Source organism: Silurus meridionalis, chromosome 6 (genome assembly GCF_014805685.1).
Source record: "Silurus meridionalis isolate SWU-2019-XX chromosome 6, ASM1480568v1, whole genome shotgun sequence".
Classification (NCBI taxonomy): Eukaryota; Metazoa; Chordata; class Actinopteri; order Siluriformes; family Siluridae; genus Silurus; species Silurus meridionalis.
Window position 1 is genome coordinate 23,822,540 of NC_060889.1, and position 10,909 is coordinate 23,833,448.

The following is a 10,909-nucleotide window of genomic DNA, read 5'->3' on the forward strand; positions in this document are numbered from 1 at the left end:
TTGGGGGATTTTAGTAAGTTTTCCTTTTTTTTTTTTTTTTCTTCTTCATTTTTTCCCCCACCAGCTGTCACCATTTACTTCTAGCATCTTTAATCAGATTTTACTGTTTCCACCAGAGTCTTGTTAGACTGGATGTATTTAAAGTTCCTCTTTGTGCTTGAAATGGCTAGAGGCTGGTGTTCTAGCAGTCTGCGACAGGAAGGTTTGGGAGCTATCTGCAGTGACAGTGAACAGAACAAACAAGCAGGCTTTGTTAAATACATCTATCTATCTAAGCTGTACCTGCTACTGCTCTCTTCATTACTCAGTGGTGTTGACCATACATTAATGAACCCATAACATTTGTATTTGTGACTCAGATCTATGTTTATAATGTAGACATAATGATCAGTGCTGTAAACATGAACCTCATCGTTGTACCAGTGGTACAGTTCACTTTGGGTTAGGGTTAGGCTCACCAATATTTGTGGTGAATTCGGCTGCAGAGACACAACTGGTTTATTCTATAACTGGAATTGTGTTTATTTAAATCTACTTTGATGTAAATTATTCAAGGGACAGTTTTGTTTAAGTGAAAAAAAACAAAAAAACCTAAAGGATTACAGTCAAGTGTTTCAGGGGAAATATTACTGTATGCAGTGTATTCAGAATGCTGTGAATTTCTTCTAGGAAACAAATCACAAATCCACTTGTTTTAAATTTCTCATCATTCTGAGCAGATATATAAAAAAGGACAAAAACTGTATTAAAATATACAAGTGCATTTTTGTGACACAGTTGATATGCACTGAGACGATTAATCGATCTTACAGAAGTATAGACAGTGACATTTGACTTCATCACACAGTACATTAGACTTCGTTTGAGCCATTTGCTTTCTTACCATTTACGCTAATGAAAACACAAAGAACAAATTTACTTACATATCATCACATTGAGTGGACGAAGCTTCATCCAGTCACACTGATGAACCACTGACTGATCAGTGACCTCTGTTCAAGCCACTCCATTTTCTGTTTTACAGTTTACAGAGGCAGAAATTATTATTATTTTTTTGTTTGTTTGTTTTTTTTGCAAGTACATGTGCTATTTTATTAGAACACATACTCTATATCTCTCAGAAATGAACAGCTATTCCACTCAAGATCATAACTGCTCCCAATAAGATATTCAGTCAACCTTTCTAGAATGTTTTTAAATTAAATAAAATTTAATTTGATTGTTCAATTGAAGTGTGTGTGTGTGTGTGTGTGTGTGTGTGTGTGTGTGTGTGTGTGTGTGTTATTTTAGATTAATTTTGTATTTTCATATAAGTGCAAGTTTACACATACACAAATATTCTGCAAAAATTTAGTAAAAAAAAAAAAAAATTACATTATTGGGTTTAAATTGAGGCTTACAAATAGTATGGAAAAATCTGTTACGAAATATTATTTCAGCATGAACCTTTAACATTCCTGTTAGATTACTTAACATGTGATTGTTCAATATGTTTACGTATATTTTAGCATAATATTATATTATTATAGCATAATGATGAGTTTTTGTGCTTTTTATGACAATCAAGATCAATTGGCTGATTTCAAGGCCATTTCATCCCTCCAGAATCCTGACAACTGCATAATATTTCTCACTTTTAGGCTTGCCTGCAGGGCAAACAGCCTATGGGCAAGGTGAGTAAAACTTACATCACAAAGGACTCTTCTCATCCTGCCCATAGATTGTTTGCCCTCATGCCCTCATGCCCTCTAACACATTGCATATGTTCCACACACTGTATATTAATTAAATTAATTAATTAAATTTTTCATTGAATAATTGTATATTAACAAATTAACTGCATATATTTACTGAGACATATAGTCAATCAAATGTTTGGAGATAAATTCACTCAGTTTATATACTGGTATGTCTATTTATTACACTGTTGTTACCTCCATACAAAACCTGTTCTATATTGCATTCACTGCTGATATTTTTATACAGACTTTCTATACAATGCATGAAAAGAGCTGACTACAGACCAGTAAATTCTACTGTTTTTCGAATATATTCAGAACTTGACTTGACTTGATTTGAAATATACTGGCCGGAAATGTCAAATTCCACATGTTGTGGTAATACTGATGTATTACTGATGTAAGCTTCCAGGCTATGACCATTAGTTTCTATAGTAGATAATCTCTCAGGGTAATTTTTCACACCCAAGAGATATTTGCATTTTGCACCTTTTGCCTAAACTTTTTTTATATTGGTTCCACCTCTTTAGACCCTCCCAAAATCTTAATAGCTATTGGGCCAGGATGTGCATTTGCTTTTATTTTATTGGCTGCGCTTAAAGTTAAACCCACCCACAGAAATGTAGGCCTGCTCATATAGCTTACAGCCCTTAAATATTGCTTGCAATATAAATGCTTAGACTTTATATATCTTCTATTAATAAAATGAAATACATGAAAAAATTAAAAAGTGATATATACAAATTCTAAATATAAGAAATATAAAAATAATACCAAAAAAAGTAAAACATCCGACATCAGAACTTAGAACAATATAGATATACAAAATTACAGTTAAATAAATAAACGCTTGTCTGACTCTGTCAGCCATGTCACCCTGTGCCATCACACGGAAGTGATGGGTTGCAACATAGTGTAGGTCTGCTTCCAGGCTGTAGATCCTGGCACAGAGCTGACAGTTGTGGGCTTCTGTGCAGTGGCAGTTTAACCACTCATAATGGCCTCCCTTCAATAATGCCATCTTCTTTATCAAACATTAAATCAAGAGTTGCTGAGTTCCTACGTTTGGTTGATATTGTGAAAGTTCCAGAGAGAGGTCTTTTTACATCAGTCTGGAGGACCTTACACCTGGACTCTAGCAACCGCAAGACATAACAGCATTTTGAAATATTAATAGCAACACCTGTTAGGCTTCAGCACAGATTTTGGCACTCACAGCTGAAATGCTCTACCTAACTTTAAATGTTAACAGCTCCTGCTAAAAGTGGGCTACATACACAATATATTTGGAAAGAAGACACTGAGCTTTACTGTCAATCATCAAAGTTGATATTGCTCAAAAAGATATTAAGTATAGATGATGAAGTGCCATAGATATACATTTCCTGCTTTGAACATTATTTTTATTTCAGTTATAAATACATAAAATCAGTCCTGGCGCAATCCAGAAAAGTATTGGGTTGAAAGCCTCATGTTTCATTCTCCTTCTTAGTCCCTGCCACAGGCTCCTAAAGCCTCCATGTGTAAACTGTGACTCTAGTTTCTAGTTTGAGCGGATCACTTATGTTTACATATTTAATACTTTATTAGATTAAAGTTTTATGCACCAAAGGGTCATCCATCCATCCATCCATCCATCCATCCATCCATCCATCCATTCATCTATCCATCCATCCATTCATCCATCCATCCATCCATCCATCCATCCATCCATCCATCCATCCATCCATCCATCCATCCATCCACTTCCCTAGCACCGTTTGGCTTTCTTCAATGCTCTATGCACACTTTAAGATACAGCCTTGTACTTGTCCATGTTCCCAGTGGCGCCTCGCTTTATAGGCGTGAACAAATAGGCGCCTGAACATATCCCAGTCTGCGTCATCTGCGTCTCCAGCAGAGCGGCCACTGAGTAACTTTCTGTTTCAATCTTTGTATACGTGAGGAAGATGGCGACGTGATCCGATTTCCCAAATGGTCAACGTTAATGTGCCTTGTAGCTGTTCTTGAACATTGTGCAGCAGTGTACAATCTCTGTCCCTCTGTTTAATGTTTTTCAAGTGTTCTGATCCAGAAACCTATATTGTAGTACAGCTGTTTGATACCTCAACCAGTTTTTCTCTTACAATGAGAAGTTATCTACCCATTGACAGCTTCTTCATCCTGAGATTCACTGCAGGTCTGTAGGTTTAGGATAATTAATTTTATGCTTAATGGTTGTGCTATCACTAGACCATATCTCCCAGTGAAACTTTAATGGTTTTAACAAAAATGTGTTGCTGAACATTAATAACATTAATAACATCACAGGCACTTTATTTAGTCCGTTTGTTTTCTTGTAGTTACATTCATGTGAAAAAGAAATTACCCCCTCTTTGAATTCTATGGTTTTTATGTATCAGGACGTAATAAAATGCATCCACTGCATATCAGGTCTTAGAATGAGGTAAATACAACCTCAGAGGAACAGCACCACATTACATATTACACAATGTCATTATTTATTTTTCCAAAAGAAAAAAAAAGCATGTTTTGTAGTTTTCTCCAATAGGTGTTAATTTATGTTTTAGGAAGGACCTCGGACCCTGGGGGAATGTTGTTACATTTATTACAGTGTGTTCAGTGTATGTTGTGAAATGACATTAAACATCAGAAATGCTCATTTTGGCATACACAGACATTTACACACAACTAAATTATTGATAAATCAGGGCCCATTTTAAGCTAGTAAAAGTGAAAATAGGAGACATGTCAAGTCAAGTCAAGTCAAGTCAAGTCAAGTCAAGTCAAGAGGCTTTTATTGTCATTTCCAGTATACACAGTGGTACACAGTACACAGTAAAAACGAAACAACGTTCCTCCGGAACTCTGGTGCTACACTAAACAACAACAAACAAAACAACATAGAGCTACAACACAAGCTACATAAAGTGCATCGAGTGCAACCTGGTGCAAACAGTGCAGACAGACAGTGCAGACAGACAACACAAGACAAGACACAAAACCCAATATAGTGCCGACCAGTAAACCTACTGTATACTTGTCAGGAATTCCCCTGCCACGCCCCCTTCGGCGGCTGTCAGACTTCGTCATTCCCCAAAGCACCTCGCTCCTTCTCCCGTGTGTGCCCCGCCCGCACAGAGCTGCTATCAATCGGCCTTTGTTAAATAAAGTTTCTGTTTGCCGTTACTCCGGCTTCCGCACCACGCCTAACAATACTTGATTATACAGTATTGTACCAGAAGACTGTAAAAACTATACAAACTAAAAACTATACCCCAGAAGTGAGTATAAACGGAACAATGTAGTGCAAAAAATACAGCAGCAGTCAAAGGTGCAAAAAACAGCATGTAAACAGTATAATACAGTGATAACTGATAAATGGTTTTTTATATATATTTCTTATAATTTATTGTCTACTGTCTATTTTTTATTTTAGTTTTTTTTTTTTACTGGAAAGTGCCTTGTGCTCCTTTTGGTTGCTGTAAGGTGCTATATAAATAAAATTTGACTTGAGTGTATGTGTGAGTTCTGTTTCATTTCTGTGTATTGAGAAGCCTGATGGCTTGTGGAAAGAAACTGTTGCACAGTCTTGTTGTGGTGGCCCGAATGCTTCGGAACCGTTTTTCTGATGGCAGTAGGGTAAAAAGTGTGTTTGATCGTCCACAATGCTGTGTGCTTTGCGGATGCAGCATGTGGTGTAAATGTCTATGATGGAGGCGAGAGAGACTCCGATGATCTTCTCAGCTGTCCTCACTATCCTCTGTAGGGTCTTGCGGTCCGAGACGGAGCAGTGCCCAAACCAGGCAGTCATGCAGCTGCTAAAGATGCTCTCAATGGTCCCTCTGTAGAACATGGTCAGGATGGGGGGAGGGAGTCCACAACCATCTCTTTCGTTTTGTCCACGTTCAGAGTCAGGTTGTTTGCTCCACACAAGGCAGTTAACCGTTGCACCTCCTCTCTAAATGCTGACTCGTCGTTCTTGCTGATTAGACCCACTATGGTCGTGTCATCAGCAAACTTGATGTGGTTCGAGCTGTGCATTGCTACACAGTCGTGAGTCAGCAGATTGAACAGCAGTGGGCTGAGCACACAGCCCTGGGGGTCCCCAGTGCTCAGTGTGGTGGTGCTGGAGATGCTGTTCCCGATTCGTACTGACTGAGGTCTCTCAGTCAGGAAGTCCAGGATCCAGTTACAGAGAGGTGTTCAGGCCCAGAAGGTTCAACTTCTCGTTTAGGTGCTGTGGAATGATTGTGTTGAATCCTGAGCTGAAGTCAATGAACAGCATTCGTACATATGAGCCCTTGTTGTCCAGGTGGGTGAGGGCCAAATAGAGGGTTGTGGAGATGGCATCCTCCGTGGAACGGTTTGGACGTTACGCAAACTACATGGTGTCCAGGGAGGGTGGGAGCTGGGTCTTAATGTGCCTCATGGCGAGCCTCTCGAAGCACATCACGATGGGAGTGAGCACGACGGGACGATAGTCATTGAGGCAGGAGACAGTAGACTTCTTCGACACGGAACAATGGTCATTGTCTTGAGGCACGTGGGAACAACGTTGCTGCTCAGGGAGATGTTGAAGATGTCACCAAATTATGAAGGAGACATACAAAGCAAGATACTGTAGTAGATAAATTCTTTACATTTTAATATGTTGTCTTTATGGTGTTGTCCCAGAGGACGTCTCAAAACCAGTGATCAATACCAGATTTTTTCACCAGTCAAACTCCTCATCTGTTTGCAAGATCTTGGTAAAATGTTTAGCTGATGGAGACTTATTACTGTGATCACCAGCACTGTGATCAGACAAATGCCACAATTACCAGGGTGAGCATTACTGTCAACTATAGAGACAACCGGGTGTTGAAATGCACAGCCAGCAACCATGTGAGCATGAAACAGACATCAATATCCATAAATAATACATGTAAGTACATGACAAAGAGATATTGTTAAAAAAAAATGACATGATTGCATTTGCCTAATTTACATATTTATTTAACAAATATTTATCATTTCTTTGTTTAACAGGTTCAGAAAAAGAACCCGTACTGACATCAACAATTGATTATATTATGTTTTTAATCATAATGGTATTTGGCATTTTATTTTAAAATACATTTAGATTTATCTTCACCCAACCCTAGTATATTGTATGTATTGTATTGTGTATATTAATATGAGTTGATTGACAGGAATGTCAATAGTAGTCAGGACAATGAAGGTAAATATTTGAGAATATTTTATTTAAGCAACAGGTCTAGATGCACTTTGACAGATTTTAAGTGAAGCATAACAATAATGGCAACAGCGTAATATGCATATAGAATAAAAGTGTGTTTGATCGTCCACAATGCTGTGTGCTTTGCGGATGCAGCATGTGGTGTAAATGTCTATGATGGAGGCGAGAGAGACTCCGATGATCTTCTCAGCTGTCCTCACTATCATCTGTAGGGTCTTGCGGTCCGAGACGGAGCAGTGCCCAAACCAGGCAGTCATGCAGCTGCTAAAGATGCTCTCAATGGTCCCTCTGTAGAACATGGTCAGGATGGGGGGAGGGAGTCCACAACCATCTCTTTCGTTTTGTCCACGTTCAGAGTCAGGTTGTTTGCTCCACACCAGGCAGTTAACCGTTGCACCTCCTCTCTAAATGCTGACTCGTCGTTCTTGCTGATTAGACCCACTATGGTCGTGTCATCAGCAAACTTGATGTGGTTCGAGCTGTGCATTGCTACACAGTCGTGAGTCAGCAAAGTGAACAGCAGTGGGCTGAGCACACAGCCCTGGGGGGCCCCAGTGCTCAGTGTGGTGGTGGTGGAGATGCTGTTCCCGATCCTGACTGACTGAGGTCTCCCAGTCAGGAAGTCCAGGATCCAGTTACAGAGAGAGGTGTTCAGGCCCAGAAGGTTCAACTTCTCGATCAGGTGCTGAGGAATGATTGTGTTGAATGCTGAGCTGAAGTCAATGAACAGCATTCGTACATATGAGTCCTTGTTATCCAGGTGGGTGAGGGCCAGATGGAGGGTTGTGGAGATGGCATCCTCCGTGGAACGGTTTGGACGTTACGCAAACTACATGGTGTCCAGGGAGGGTGGAAGCTGTGTCTTAATGTGCCTCATGACGCGCCTCTCGAAGCACTTCATCACGATGGGAGTGAGCACGACGGGACGATAGTCATTGAGGCAGGAGACAGTAGATTTCTTCGACACGGGAACAATGGTCGTTGTCTTGAGGCACGTGGGAACAACGTTGCTGCTCAGGGAGATGTTGAAGATGTCACCAAATTATGAAGGAGACATACAAAGCAAGATACTGTAGTAGATAAATTCTTTACATTTTAATATGTTGTCTTTATGGTGTTGTCCCAGAGGACGTCTCAAAACCAGTGATCAATACCAGATTTTTTCACCAGTCAAACTCCTCATCTGTTTGCAAGATCTTGGTAAAATGTTTAGCTGATGACTTATGTGACTTATGACCGTGATCACCAGCACTGTGATCAGACAAATGCCACAATTACCAGGGTGAGCATTACTGTCAACTATAGAGACAACGGTGTTGAAATGCACAGCCAGCAACCATGTGAGCATGAAACAGACATCAATATCCATAAATAATACATGTAAGTACATGACAAAGAGATATTGTTAAAAAAAAATGACATGATTGCATTTGCCTAATTTACATATTTATTTAACAAATATTTATAATTTCTTTGTTTAACAGGTTCAGAAAAAGAACCCGTACTGACATCAACAATTGATTATATTATGTTTTTAATCATAATGTTTTGCACAGTGGTGCTTGTTGAAGGTATTTGGCATTTTATTTTAAAATACATTTAGATTTATCTTCACCCAACCCTAGTATATTGTATGTATTGTATTGTGTATATTAATATGAGTTGATTGACAGGAATGTCAATAGTAGTCAGGACAATGAAGGTAAATATTTGAGAATATTTTATTTAAGCAACAGGTCTAGATGCACTTTGATAATGTGTAGATTTTAAGTGAAGCATAACAATAATGGCAACAGCGTAATATGCATATAGAATAAAAATAAACATACAGAAAAACATTGAATTGAATATTTAGATAACAGAACTGAATATAATAGATTTTTTTATAAAACATGACTTATACTCAGAAGATGGCGCTATTGTAAGCTTGACTTGTGTATAAAATAATTTTTCAAAATTTCTATATTTTACAGTAGCTAAACTGAGCTCGGCACACTGTTATAAAATGTGTGCATCTGTTGCAGACGCAAGAACAATGCATAATGAAACGTGATCTAAGTTACAAATTACAGCTGCAGTGAATATATATATATATATAGTATACTAGTATACAGTGTGTATATATACAAGTACTGCGTATGTCTACAGGAGTGGAAATGAGTTCAGACATTTGATGCAGATAAAACTCTATGCACATAAACACAGGCTTTTTACAGAACAATAAAATGCATTAAAATTATTATTGATGTCAAACAACTACAGACCTACACTTAGTCATTTAATTCAGTTGTGTGGAAATATTTTGGATATTTTATATACAGGGAGTGCAGAATTATTAGGCAAGTTGTATTTTTGAGGATTAATTTTATTTGAGGATTTAATTTGAACAACAACCATGTTCTCAATGAGCACAAAAAACTCATTAATATCAAAGCTGAATATTTTTGGAAGTAGTTTTTAGTTTTAGCTATTTTAGGGGGATATCTGTGTGTGCAGGTGACTATTACTGTGCATAATTATTAGGCAACTTAACAAAAAACAAATTCATACCCATTTCAATTATTTATTTTTACCAGTGAAACCAATATAACATCTCAACATTCACAAATATACATTTCTGACATTCAAAAACCAAACAAAAACAAATCAGTGACCAATATAGCCACCTTTCTTTGCAAGGACACTCAAAAGCCTGCCATCCATGGATTCTGTCAGTGTTTTGATCTGTTCACCATCAACATTGCGTGCAGCAGCAACCACAGCCTCCCAGACACTGTTCAGAGAGGTGTACTGTTTTCCCTCCTTGTAAATCGCACATTTGATGATGGACCACAGGTTCTCAATGGGGTTCAGATCAGGTGAACAAGGAGGCCATATCATTAGATTTTCTTCTTTTATACCCTTTCTTGCCAGCCACGCTGTGGAGTACTTGGGCGTGTGTGATGGAGCATTGTCCTGCATGAAAATCATGTTTTCTTGAAGGATGCAGACTTCTTCCTGTACCACTGCTTGAAGAAGGTGTCTTCCAGAAACTGGCAGTAGGACTGGGAGTTCAGCTTGACTCCATCCTCAACCCGAAAAGGCCCCACAAGCTCATCTTTGATGATACCAGCCCAAACCAGTACTCCACCTCCACCTTGCTGGCGTCTGAGTCGGACTGGAGCTCTCTGCCCTTTACCAATCCAGCCACGGGCCCATCCATCTGGCCCATCAAGACTCACTCTCATTTCATCAGTCCATAAAACCTTAGAAAAATCAGTCTTGAGATATTTCTTGGCCCAGTCTTGACGTTTCAGCTTGTGTGTCTTGTTCAGTGGTGGTCGACTTTCTGCCTTTCTTACCTTGGCCATGTCTCTGAGTATTGCACACCTTGTGCTTTTGGGCACTCAGTGATGTTGCAGCTCTGAAATATGGCCAAACTGGTGGCAAGTGGCATCTTGGCAGCTGCACGCTTGACTTTTCTCAGTTCACGGGCAGTTATTTTGCGCACACGCTTCTTGCGACCCTGTCGACTATTTTGAATGAAACGCTTGATTGTTCGATGATCACGCTTCAGAAGCTTGGCTATTTTAAGACTGCTGCATCCCTCTGCAATATATCTCACTATTTTTGACTTTTCTGAGCCTGTCAAGTCCTTCTTTTGACCCATTTTGCCAAAGGAAAGGAAGTTGCCTAATAATTATGCACACCTGATATAGGGTGTTGATGTCATTGGACCACACCCCTTCTCATTACAGAGATGCACATCACCTAATATGCTTAATTGGTAGTAGGCTTTCCAGCCTATACAGCTTGGAGTAAGACAACATGCATAACGAGGATGATGTGGTCAAAATACTCATTTGCCTAATAATTCTGCACTCCCTGTATGTGACTGCAAAACTATAATACTTTTCCCCAGCAGCATTGTACTATCTGAACTTTTCAC